The sequence below is a fragment of the Hyaena hyaena genome, unplaced genomic scaffold, assembly GCF_003009895.1.
Source record: "Hyaena hyaena isolate Hyena2069 unplaced genomic scaffold, ASM300989v1 scaffold_950, whole genome shotgun sequence".
NCBI classification, from domain to species: Eukaryota; Metazoa; Chordata; class Mammalia; order Carnivora; family Hyaenidae; genus Hyaena; species Hyaena hyaena.
This window is the reverse complement of record NW_024081582.1, coordinates 368,227-381,502: the sequence shown is the minus strand read 5'-3', so window position 1 is coordinate 381,502 and position 13,276 is coordinate 368,227. Positions and strand designations below refer to the sequence as shown.

The following is a 13,276-nucleotide window of genomic DNA, read 5'->3' as shown; positions in this document are numbered from 1 at the left end:
CTATGGTACTACCTGGCATACACCCTGAATTCTCCTACCTTCGGTCTTCTTTGTATTCATGTGGTAAAACTCCTATTCTGGTTACATTCAGTTACATTCTCTGCCTGACTCGTAACTCCTTTGATGCAGTTAACAATGGCTAGAAGAAAACATACAATTATCTAATATGTTAATCATTGATCTTCTCTTATTGGAATGGAAGCTCCATGTGCAGAGGATTTTTTTTTCTGTTTGGTTCACTAATATATTCTGAGGATATAGGGAAGTGCTTTGCATACAGTAATTACTTAATAAATATTTGTTGAATGTATAAATAAAATGTGCTCACAATTCATGCAATATTCCATTGACTCAACTTGTGAATATGTAATTCATTTTTTCCACTGTAAAGAGCCCATATTTTTTGGGAAAGGCACGTTTAGCTTTCTGAAGGATAGATTAGTAAATTCTTTGTGTTTATCTTCAAGGCAGCCATAAGCATATTTGCAAATTATTGAATCCAAAGTTAATATTTTACGTTTGACTGTAGATCTTTTATATCAAATATGTGATGATTGGCAGAAACTGTACCATTTTCCTACCTCAAAGCTTTTAACATAATTTTATCTTTAACTAATTTATTATTGTACCAGGAGAGGTTCAGACTTGAATCTTATAATATTGGTGGTTTAATGATGAGAGAAAGCCAGCAAGACTTTGGTATCCATAGCAACATGAAATTCTTTCCATCTTTCAAGTGACCAAAGGTGTTATTGTTTCTTTACATTGTCATATCAGAGTTTGTCACAGAGGTAAAGAGCATACACTAACATTCAAGTAAGGTGAGGTATTAAGGGCAGAAGTAGATACAGCTACCATTGTACCCCCCTCCCCCAGGATTCTTGCCCTCCCCCAAATGAAAGACTTTATAGCTCTATTAGGAGAAAAGGAGTTATAAACAAGACTTAAAATATTACTTGTCAATTAAAACTTGCAACCGGTTTGGAAGAAAAATAACTATGATATGCAATCTTAACCATTAAAATGATGTCATTAAACCTTAGGGAAGTGGAAGGGAGTATCAGTGAGATCCATACAAGTCCTAGGAAGTTCAGCCCATTGATATAAAACCAAAGTTCTTTAGGCAGCAGAATTCATAGGAGACAGAAAGAGAGAGACAATGATAGAGATAGAGACATAAAGACAGTATGGCAAAAGTTAATATGAGAATGAAATATTTTAAAAAGAGGGAAAGTATATTATTTTCACTATTTTATGGACATTTGATATATTTCATAATTAAAATAACTTTAGTGTTTAAAAGAGAAATCATGAGATGGATTTAAGGAAACAATAAATTATAGGATTAAAAGGCCTGAAAGCTAAGTGCCTCTTGAATCTGTCTATATGACTTGTTGGTTATGTTAATTGATGATTGGGGAAAAATTTATCACATAATCTATAAAACTATTTTCATCTATTTTTAAAGAATTGGCCAAACCAGGATACCAAATTCAAGAGAGTTAAGTATCTGACTTCAGCTCAGGTCATGATCTGATGTCTCATGGGTTCAAGTACTGCATTGGGCTCTGTGCTGACATTTCAGAGCCTGGAGCCATCTTTGATTCTGTGTCTCCCTCTCTTTCCGCTTCTCCCCTGCTTGTATTCTATCTCTCTTTCTCAAAAATAAATAAACATTAATTTTTTAATAAGTTAAAAGAAAGAATTGATTAAACCAATTTTTCCATGTGATCAGATGCCAAATACTTATGGACACCTGTCTCTTATTTTTCTAGGAACCAGTAGGAGATTAATTTTTTATGTCCATGATAAGACTCATCAAACTCACAGTTTCCATTTCCCCTTTTATTCTGCCAAAATGATGATTATAAGAGCAACAACATTAATAATAAGAGTAGCAATATCAGCACATATGCCACACACTGTCCTAAACAGCGTATTTAACTTATTTAGTCCTCACATCAACCTTTTGGAGTAGATACTGTTTAGTATCCTATTTTTACAGATCAGGAAACCTACTTACAGAGAGATAAGAAACTGCCCAGGATCATAGCAATGTTCTTAAACATTAGTCCATTCTGCCTCTTGAACCATGGCCCTAGAAAGTTAAGGAGTTTTTCTTAATCATACACTATAATTTATTCATGCTATAAATGGTTATTCTAGTTCACTCTCCTAGATCTTAGGGATTTTAGTGAACAAGGAAGATTCCATCCCTAATTCCAGGAAGAGAGAATTAAATAAACAGTAACATGAGATACAAATGATGGTGCTAGAAGTTATCAGGAGCTGTCAGTAATAGCCAGAACAGCTGAACCTGTGGAAGGAAAATGTGACTTCTTGCCAAAGAATTCATACAAATTAGAAAAGGCAACCAGAGCACCATTCCATGCGGGTGGCAGTGAGCTCTGAATGAGTGAAGCAAGTGTTCAAAGGGTGATTATGCACCAAGGTATATCCAAAGATAAATCACTAAGTTTACAAGGTCAGCTAAGACTGTGCCACTTTCCCAGGGTCCTTGCTAGACGATGGGGCAGGTTCAGCTTTCTTACTGCAGTAGACACACCGATGCACCACCCAGAATTACCTCCCTGGAAGGAGTTGCTGCTCAACTGTGTGAAGTCAGTAACAGACTCAGATGTTAACTCCAGGGTTTCCCCCACTGCAAAGAGTGACCTCCCCTAACCACCCCCCCCGCCCCCCGCCTTCCTAGGGTAGCCTACCAGTTAACGTCATGATAAAGGCATTCAGATATTTATTTCAAGATAAAAAGAAAATATGTGTGATGTTTATTTTATATTAAAAACATGCCTACTTATATAAGTTCCTTCACCTTCTAGGTTTTGATTTAGGCAAATTATTTGGATAAGATTACATTATGTTAGTGTCCATCCAAAAGTATTCAAATAGCAAGTGTATGTGAAACACATCAAGATCTGATGACCAATGATTATTTTGACATTTTTGTTTTTTAAAAAAATCTCGATATTGAGATTTTGTTTCTGTGCTTGCAAAATTGGAATTGGTTTGTGAACATCCACATACAATTTACCTGAGCACAAATGCCCAAGGCTCCCACTGAAAACAATTCAGATTTGTGTGTCACGCTTATCTTTTCTTCTAATCTGTTTAGAAGATCAAGGCCCCCTGCTTCCTTTGTGCCTCATTTTCAATAGCTTTCCCCAACCCATCTTATCCTCATTCTAAATTGTTCCCCTTGAATTCACTTTTATGAGCCAGCATTATATATATCTAAACTTGCCACAGAATGGGAAAAAAAAGAAAGAAGACGGAAAATAAATTAATAGAAAACCAGGAAATTGCTCCCCAAAGAACAGGTAAAATGGACTAGTAAAGAGTGAAAAGCACATAGATGTTAAATATGGCTAGTTGTTTTTGGAGCAGATCAAGAATAAGTCAAAACTCAGGAAAAATCTTCAGGATCTATTACAATTTACAATAATTATTTTCTGAATGCAAACATAAAGCAATCACTTATGTTTATGGCCAGACTTCTGGTTTCAATACATTTGGATTTTCCCCATTTCCCTCTCAGAAATCACCTAAAACCCACAAGAAGAACAAGAAACAAAAGCAAACGCCATGCTTGATGATTCTAGAAAATAAATAAACTATGAATCAGAACACAAGCAAAAGGCCTCCCAAAATCAGTGAAGATCCAGTAGGCAAAATGTGAGAAGAATGTTCCTGCAGCTATGCATTCTGAGAAAATGATGACAGTGTACTCTTCCAAAAAGGAAAGAAGGAAGAAAAAGAAGAGAGAGCACAGGGGAGGAGAAGGGGGTAGAGGGAAGGAGAGGGGAGGAGAAGACAGGAAGAAAAAAGATTTTGAAACAAACAGCCTCTCAATCATGACCCCGGGAAAAAGGGGAGAACTCGGTGGTGGGAGCTTGTCTACCCTCAGTCTACCCTCCGCTCTAAGGAGTGGAAAAAGCATGACTAAGGGATATGTCACATAGCACCAGGTGTGCAGGAAGGATCCCATCAGTGAGGCAAAGGTAACAGAGGTCCTCTGCCTTATTAGCAGCCCTGTAGTGCTAATCCTGGTTGGTCTTTGGGGAAAAAATGTTAAAATAATTCACATGTGCCAATCTTTTTTTAAAATAGTTTATTGTTAAGTTGGTTTCCATATAACACCCAGTGCTCATCCCCACAAATGCATCACCCCCTTCCTCCCCCCCCCACCCCATTAGCCCTAGTTTGTTCTCGGCATTCAAGAGCCTCTCATGGTTTGCCTCTCTCCCTCTCCCCCACTATTTTTCCCCTTCTTCTCCCCCATGGCCCTCCGTTAAGTTCCTCCTAATTCTCCTATACATGCAAACATATGGCATCTATCCTTCTCTGCCTGACTTATTTCGCTCAGCACAACACCCTCAAGTTCCATCCATGTTGCTACACATGGCCAGATTTCATTGTTTCTCATTGCCATGTAGTATTCCATGGTATAGATAAACCACATCTTCTTGATCTATTTGTCCTTTGATGGACACTTAGGCTCTTTCCATGTTTTTGCTATTGTTGAGAGTGCTGCTATGAACATTGGGGTACATGTGCTCCTATGCTTCAGCATTTCTGTATCCCTTGGGTAAATTCCTAGCAGTGCTATTGCTGGGTCATAGGGGAGTTCTACTGTTAGTTTCCTGAGGAACCTCCACCCTGTTTTCCAGAGGGGCTGCACCAGTTTACATTCCCAACAGTGTAGGAGTGTGCCCATTTCTCCACATCCTTGCCAGCATCTAGAGTCCTCTGATTTGCTCATTTTAGCCACTCTGGCTGGTGTGAGGTGGTATCTCAGTGTGGTTTTGATTTGTATTTCCCTGATGAGGAGGGATGCTGAGCATCGTTTCACATGTGCCAATCTTAAGACAACAGAAAATTTCTGCTTCCATAAAATAGTGGCCTGGCCCCTCTGTTTACATGAACTTCTAGCAATAATTCATCTAGAGAGAATGTACCTAATTTAAAGATGAATAAAAATTAAAAAGGAACCAACACAGACATTACATAGGATAAAGTTTAAAAACTGGCGCGGTGGGAGGAGGATAGGAATAGGAAATATAGAGAGTAGAGAAACTAGAAAGATAGTTGCCAGGAATCAGATTAAAATGCAATCAAATTCATTGGTGCAGTTTTTTTTTCAATTAAAAAGAGTAATAAAGTGATATATCAGAGATCAGGATGGTGAGACAACAAAATGAGATGAAACATAATAAGCTGGCAGGACTCAAGGAAATATAAAATGTTATAGAAATGAAGGCCAAGAAAAAATAGAAGGCAAGTAAAATACAGTAAGTCATATAAAGAACAGAACCAAGATCCCTCGCTGTCCCTACCCACAGGCTAATGCCCACACCCCTGTGGTGTGGCATGCCCTGCTGGGCATGGGGATAAGGACTGGCCTGGGGCCCGGCATGGAGAGCCCCTCATCCCCAGAAATGGGGCGTGGTTGGGTTCATGGGGAACCTGGTGCTAAACCATCACAGACGACCTACTTCTGGGTCGCAGTTTCATAGGTAGCGGAGCAGCTCTCTGGATGCGATTTATTGAAAGACCCAAGGGTTTGAGCAGGAAAAAGAAAGAATAGAACCAAGAAAAGAAAAGCAAATGACATGAAACGTGAATGAATAAAATGTTTTACAGGATTTTTAGAAGGAAAATAATCTGCAGGATGGGCAAAAGATGGGCAATATGTACATAATTGGTGTTCACAATAGAGAGGACTAAAATAATGAAGACAACAAATACTTGAGAGTTAACCTCAAAAAAATGTTCTGGAAAGAGAAGAAGAATTGAATCTATTGATTAAAAGAACATAGTGCATCCCAAACCAAAAATAACCCAAAACACAGAACGGTAAACTGAGATATATCCTAGTAAAATTTTGGGGGTTCTAATGTGAAGAGTCCTCTGAATCTACAGACATAGTAATCATATCTATAATGAGAACATAAGCAGGCTGGCCTCAGATATCTACAAAGAAATAGTCAACTCTAAATAACATTGGAGCAGTACCCTCAAAGGCTACAAAGAAAGTGTGACCCAAACACTGTATTCTTAGCCAAACCATTGTGCAAGTGTAAAGGTCACTGGAAACATTTCTGAATATGTGGGAATCCATCTCTTCTTCAAAACTGTTAGATCTCAGTACATGTGTATTAAATCATCACATCGTACACCTTAAACATACATAAAGTTACATATCTGTTATATTTCAATAAAGCTAAAAACAATTTTAAAAAAGACTGATAGAGGACAGACTTCTGTCAATGAAGAGATGACAGGAAACACCATGGCGAACTGGCTGGAAATGAGTATGAATTCCTTTTATCAGTAGATGGCAAAATAAAAAAAAAAAAAAAGTGGGGATTACAGAATATAATATAGAATTAAATAGAGAAATGATTTTAAAAAATAGAAATAGCCAAAAGTAAAACAGAAAAGCATAGAGTAAAAGTATGCTGATTTCATCTATAAGTATCATTGAAGGGTTTTAGTCTTTCATATACACAGATCATATACATTTATCACCAGTTCAAATGTAAATATCAAATATTCAGCTTAAAAATAATTTTATAGCTCCTGCAGTAAAATGGCCAAGTGGAATGCAGAGCAATGATTGTATTCAATTTATATTTGTCTAGTATTTACCAGGGTGCCATAATGATAGAGATTTTCACCTATAATATTCACCAAATTTCCTTGCAATAAGCTTTATTATGCCTCTTGTTTAGATTGGGAACTTGATATTCTAAATAAGTAAATAAATCAGGGTCAAGCAGGTAGTAAGTCATATATAAGCTGGTATATGAAGACAAGTGCTCTGATTACCAAACCCTGTTTGCTTGCTGGGTTGGATATTTTTTAGCACAGCACACACAGTACATAGCATGAGGGTAAAGCTCTGGTGGGGATCCCAGCTCTATCATTTACTTGCTGTGTGATCTTGGAAGTTACTTAACCTCTCTGGGGCTACCTTCATCATCTATTCATCTCTAAAATGAGTATACAAAAAGTAGCAATGTCATGGATCTGTTGTTATTGCTGTAGCTTCTTTTTTATAACAATTGAGGAAACATTTGAAAGTAGAATTCTGTGTTCATAGCTACATAAATATGGAACTAAGGACTTAAAAGTCATTGAGCTAATAAGGTATTTTCCATGGATTTTTATTATAAAAGGAATGCAGACATTGTATAGTTTAGAGAAATTATATAATTGCACTTTATGTAATTATCTAAATTATATAGTTTTCAAAGTATATCCCCCCAAAACGACTTCAAGGTAGCTATATTTAACAATTTGTATTTTTCTTTCTAAAACCTTTCTATGCTTTAATTTTTCATAGTCGCAATCAACTATGAAAACTATGACATTTTACATTATGTAAATTTTTCCACACTATTCCATATCTTAAATGTGATTTTAATGGCTATATAAAAGGGCATTTAAAAAATTTTAATGTTTATTTATTTTTGAGAGAGACACACACACCAAGTGCGAGCAAGGGACGGGTAGAGAGAGATGGAGACACAGAATCCGAAACAGACTCCAGGCTCTTGAGCTATTAGCACAGAGCCTGATATGGGGCTCAAACCCATGAACTACGAAATCATGACTTGAGCCAAAGTCAGATGCTTCCAGACTAAGCCACCTAGGCACCCCAAAGCTCATTCTTTAAATATGCTCTCATGTCTAACTATTCCTCTTTTGAGGGTAATATCATTTTACAATAAATGTTTTTCTTTATTTGTAATTATTAGAGCCTCAGAAATGTAATTACTTAGTTAAAAATTATTAATATTTTTAAGCCTTTTGGTATATATCTGCAAATAGCTATGTGATAAATGATTTAAAGTATTTAAAATAGTGCTGGAGGCATAGAAGAATGTAGTAAAGATATTTTTATCTGTTTATTTGTTTTAAACATTTCCCTGTTGGTGGTTTGTTTTTTAAATATACATGTGGTCTCTTTTTAAATGTAAACTTTTACATTTTAATTACATTCATTGATCCTTTTGTTTAAATTTCTTTTAATGCTTTTCATCTAATGAAATTCTCCCCAAGATAGATATTAATATTTTCTTCAATTTCCTCATTTAATAGCCTAAATCAAAGACCTAAGTTTATTTATAATCCCACTTGATTTAACTACATTTTCTTTAACATTCTACTTATGCTAATGAGTCTTATGATCTGAATGAAAATCAAAGTTATTAAAATTAGTTTAGACTTAATCAAAATTTGCTCTGTGTCCTGCTCAAAACAAAACATATTTTAGATGTAACTTAGAAAGCTGTATTTCAAGGTTACTCTGGCTTTGTTTTTATTTTCTTTTATTTTTTCTAATCAGCTAAAGTCCTCCAAAATTACAAGAGATGTGAAATCCTTGGGGGCACCTCAGTGGCTCAGTCAGTTAAGTGTCTGACTAGCTCAGATCATGATCTCTCTGTTTCCAAGTTCAAGCCAAACATCAGGCTCTGTGCTGACAGCTCAGAGCCTGGAGCCTGTTTCAGATTCAGTGTCTTCTTCTCTCTCTGCCTTCCCCAACTCATGCTCTGTCTCTGTCTCTGTCTCTGTCTCTCTCTCTCTCTAAAAAAAATTATTTTTCTTAAAAGAGAGATATGAAATCCTAGAAAAATAGTAAGAAGTTAAGTTGTTTTTAAATTATTAGTCTTTTAACTCTTGCATTTAAGAGGTAAGAAGTAGGGGCTTACTGTTTTGTAAAAAAATAAAAAATCTGACAGGTGTTAAGGTTCTTTAATTCCATTGGTTGGAGGAACATCTTGACAGAAATCATTGAAATTAAAATGGCTCTTCAGAGTTATCAACTCCAGCCACCAACTGTAATCATGTTGTGATACAGTTACACATTGGAATTCAGGGCCTGAACATGCCAAGAAACTTTATACAAAGAAAAATTTTCCTTATATCCTATCTAAGCAACCGGGTCAGACATTTCATAAACTAGCAATCAAATGAAATTGAGTAAACATCACTGTTGCCATAGAGTGAATCCACATAACAACAACCATAAAAATTAGTCAGACAATAATGATTAGAATATTGTCCCTGGGAAGAAACTTGGTCTGATTCCAAGTTTGCTATATTAATGAGTCCCCTCAAGAAAGAAGAGAAGGATAGTAAGTTAGCTTGTCAGTTCTACCATGACTCACACTCCTACCATTTTTGTGGTATATATTTGAAATATGGTTAGTTTATCAATAAAATTCCTGTTTTATTTCCCAAAAATATTACCTTAAAGTGAGAAGTTTATAAACCAAGAATATTAAATAATTTTCCAGAGCCCTTCAACAGCAATTGCCCTTAAGCAGCAATACTTTTAGGATTTATATTATATCACATTTCCAGCAACTGTATCATAATATCTAGCACTTCAGAAACAAGAGCTCAACATGTATGTATTCTAAAAGAATTATATTTATAAATAACATTTTAAATTAACAATAACCAAAAGAACCCCAAGTTGAGTATGGTTTTAAATTACTTGGTAACCCAATGCTGAAAACATTTTTATCTAAGTTCTTTTACAAAGAATGACTTATTAAACAAATATTTATTGAGCACTCACTCTATGTCAGACCATTGGAATACATCAATGAATTAAAGAAACAAAAATTCCTACCTGATTCTTGTGAGGGACCTATTCACTATCTTGATTGTGGTGATGCTCACACATCTACACACATAAAACAATTGTATGGAACTAAATACACAAGTGGATTCACATAGAATCATGAAACCTGAATAAGGTGCATGAAGTGTATCAGCGTCAATTTTCTGGTTGTGATATTGTACAATTTTCTGGTAAGACACTACCATTGAAGGAAACTGGGTGACTGGTATATAAGACCTCTTTGTACTGCATCTACCATTTCTCTGTGAATCCACAATCATCTGAAAATGAAAATTAAAAAAAAAATCTTGCCTTCAGAGCTTAAATTCTAGTGGCTGAAGACAGACAAAAAATAGCAAATGTAGTAAATAAATTGTTTAGTAGGTTAGCAAGTTATTAAATGGTATAGAAAAAATAGGGCATGAGGAGATGTATCGTGGAGTATCCTAGATGTATTATGAAGATGATTTTTGAGCAAAGACGTAGGAGGATGGAGTTTGCCTGTGGGAAAAGCTTTCTGTGGAAGGAATAGCCCCTGTAAAGCCTCTAGGATAGGAATGAACTTGAGCAATGCTTAAGGAGCTACAGGCGGCCAGCTGGCTAGAGCAGAAGAACAACAGATGATGAAGTCAGAGAATGAGGAAGCACCGAAGTATAGAGGACTTTGGAGGCCATAATAGGGACTTGGGCTTTTTCTTGGAGTCAAGGAATCCTACGAAGGAGTCTTTGAATAGAACGATTTATTTGTAAAGGATCACTCTGGCTCCCATATCTAAAACAGGCTCTAGAGCAGTAACATGAAGGCACAGAGACCTGTCAGGAGGCTAATGCAGGCATCCCGAAAAGAGAAAATAGTGGTGGCTGGGAAGCTTAATGAGAACGAGGACAAAATCTAGCAAGTTAGTAATTCTACACACTAACTCACACATCCGTGCCTACTATGGCGGCTACGGTTTCCACAAACCCACCACGTATTTCCAAAGAGAAGGGTATATATCGTTTTTCGGCCTCTTGGCCAAGATCAAGTGTAGTATCTGTTCTTATCAGTTTTACAACCGATACATCCTCTATCCAAGAAGAATGGCGTATGAGTAGATTATGTAAGGCCTAATTTGCATACATTACAGATTTTGCTTTTTATTTATGAGAAATCATAAATATCCTATTTGTAAATGGTGAGTCTTTTCTTTACAAAATAGAGATTTAATAAAAGTCTTGCCATATGTGATTCAGAAGACTTCGGCTATCCTCACTGCCCCTATACCACTTGTTGGGAACACAAAGGAAACTTTGGCTACAGTTGTCTTGCCTGATTGAAGCATGTTACATCAGGACCACTGGCTAGGCAACTTTGGCTCCCTCTGCTGACTGGAAAAGAGGGCCAACAAGAGACTAGATTCATCAGCCCCACATAAGAAAGCAAAATCAAAACAAGTTTTTTCTGTATGTTATCCAAGTACAGTGTCATCCAAGAGAAACATGTTTAAAGCTTTTGAAGAACACAGATGTCTGTGTTGCCTATTGTTTAGAAACTGAACACACCTATCAGCCGAGTACCATAGATACTGAGCCCCTTCTGTACCATGCAGCCTACTGTTTCTCTCTGTCATTGTACTCTGAGTATATTACAGGTGCTTTATTAACTGTTTCCATGGCCCATAAACAATATCTCTTTAAAATCATGAAAATATACACGCTTGCTAAATAACAGATGACATTTTGAAACATTTCAATCACTTCCGTATTCAGAAACAGATGTTCTTTTGAAAATGTGGTTTATCCTGAAGTTCTGCCAGCCAGGTGGAAAAGTTTTAATACAAATAAATGTGCCTAAGCTTGAAGAAAAAAAATGTACTCTGTGGTAGAATAAAATAAAGGTACATGCTACTTAAAGAACCCTTGAAAGTAACAAAAAAGGTGCATATTCATATATTGAAGATTGCCTTTTTTTTTTTTTTTTTTAAGCATCATGATATTGACAACGAAAGTTTTTACTTGTCCTGGACATAAAAAGGAGATAATATCAGCACCACTAATTCTATGAAAACCTCCACATTTTAACATCTGTCAACCATCGGCTCTGTTTTCCTGTTCCTATACATCACAGCAGGGGGAGTAGCCTCCTACATGAAGGTTTCCTGCAGCTAAAAGGTGTTTCATAGACTAGAATGTTTCTTTATGCTTTTCTAGATATCATAATCTTTAAGAGGTGAAGCTAAGTGAGGATTTTTGAATTCCTGTAACTTCCTATCCTGCTCACAAATTAATCTATATAAGTAGATCACAAATCTGACTTAAAAATATACGGAGGAGGAGAAAATGTTTATAACTCAAAAGTACAGATCCCACAAGCTCCATTTTTTATGTAGTGACAGATAAGCTAGGTTTTCATCATTTGTTCATTTGGACACAAACTTTGTAAATTATTTATTTATTTAAAACACGTCAGACACTTAACCGCCTAAGCCACCCAGGCGCTCCAATTATTTATTCATTTAAAACACCATCATACTACCACACATTAAGAGTGATATAGGCTGAGACTTTAAATTTGCATCAATAAAATATTGCGCCCTTTGGATACATTCATTATATTTGTCAATATTGACAATAGGTGTGCAAAACCTTTTAAACTTTCTGGAAATAATGCTTTATTTAAAAATGTTATAACGAGTTCTTTCCTTGGCTTATTCAGCACCTGATATTTATAGCATCATTAAGTCTTCAATTTTCAAATAATGAAAAAAAAAAGAAAGTCTCCTGTGCTTTTTCTATTTCTTCTCAGAGTAGGAAACATGCCTTATTTTATTATGTCTATATCTGAATAAAGCTTTTACAATTAAGTACCCCCAAACTCTGCCATTTAACTCCATTTCTGAAGAAATAATGCTTTGGTCTCTACAATTTAAAAATGTTATTTCCTCTCCGTCTTTGCTGACCTCCAAGGGAATGAGCACATCACAGCAACCTGATGCTAACTCCGCTCCCGTAACCACTGTATTCAGACTAAATGAATTCGCTGCACTTCCTGCTGCCAGTCACCCTTCTCTCGTGCAGTCAGCATCACATGACATCTTTCAGTAGTCTCTGAAATGACTCCGTTTTCCAGATCCACATTAGAAGTCTTCACCCACACGCTCTTCTCTCAGCCTCTTGTATCTGTCGGTGTGCCACCCCGCCCCCTGCTTCCTGCAGTCTTGCTGCAAACATTATCCTCACCAGCTGCAAATGAAACCTTGTTTCCCTTCAATTTCCCAGTAAACCAAATCCATATGCTGTACTTGAGAGCCCCTGTTCTTCCCATCCACCAATCTACCCTCTCACGCTGCTTCTCTAATAGATGTTCTGCTACTTCACATCTCTCAAACATGGAGGCGGGAGGTCAGGAACCCACGGGGCTCCAGTGGGGGACGGATACAGGACTGTGTGCAGAGCTGACCGAGGGCTTTAGTACTATCTAATCAGCAATATTTCCTCTCCCCCACAGTTCTCCCACATATTCTCAAATCACACTGGGAACCAAAGCAAAACATGAAGTATCAATAGCTGATGCGGTAAATTCCCATGACTGCCATACAAAGTAGTGACTCTGCACTACTGATGCGGGTAACAACTAGGGAA

General features: G+C 36.6%; 1 pseudogene; it reads left to right on the top strand.

Moving 5' to 3' along the window:
- Positions 1–10,650: 10,650 nt before the first annotated feature.
- Positions 10,651–10,821, top strand: LOC120223103 (annotated as a pseudogene).
- Positions 10,822–13,276: the final 2,455 nt, after the last annotated feature.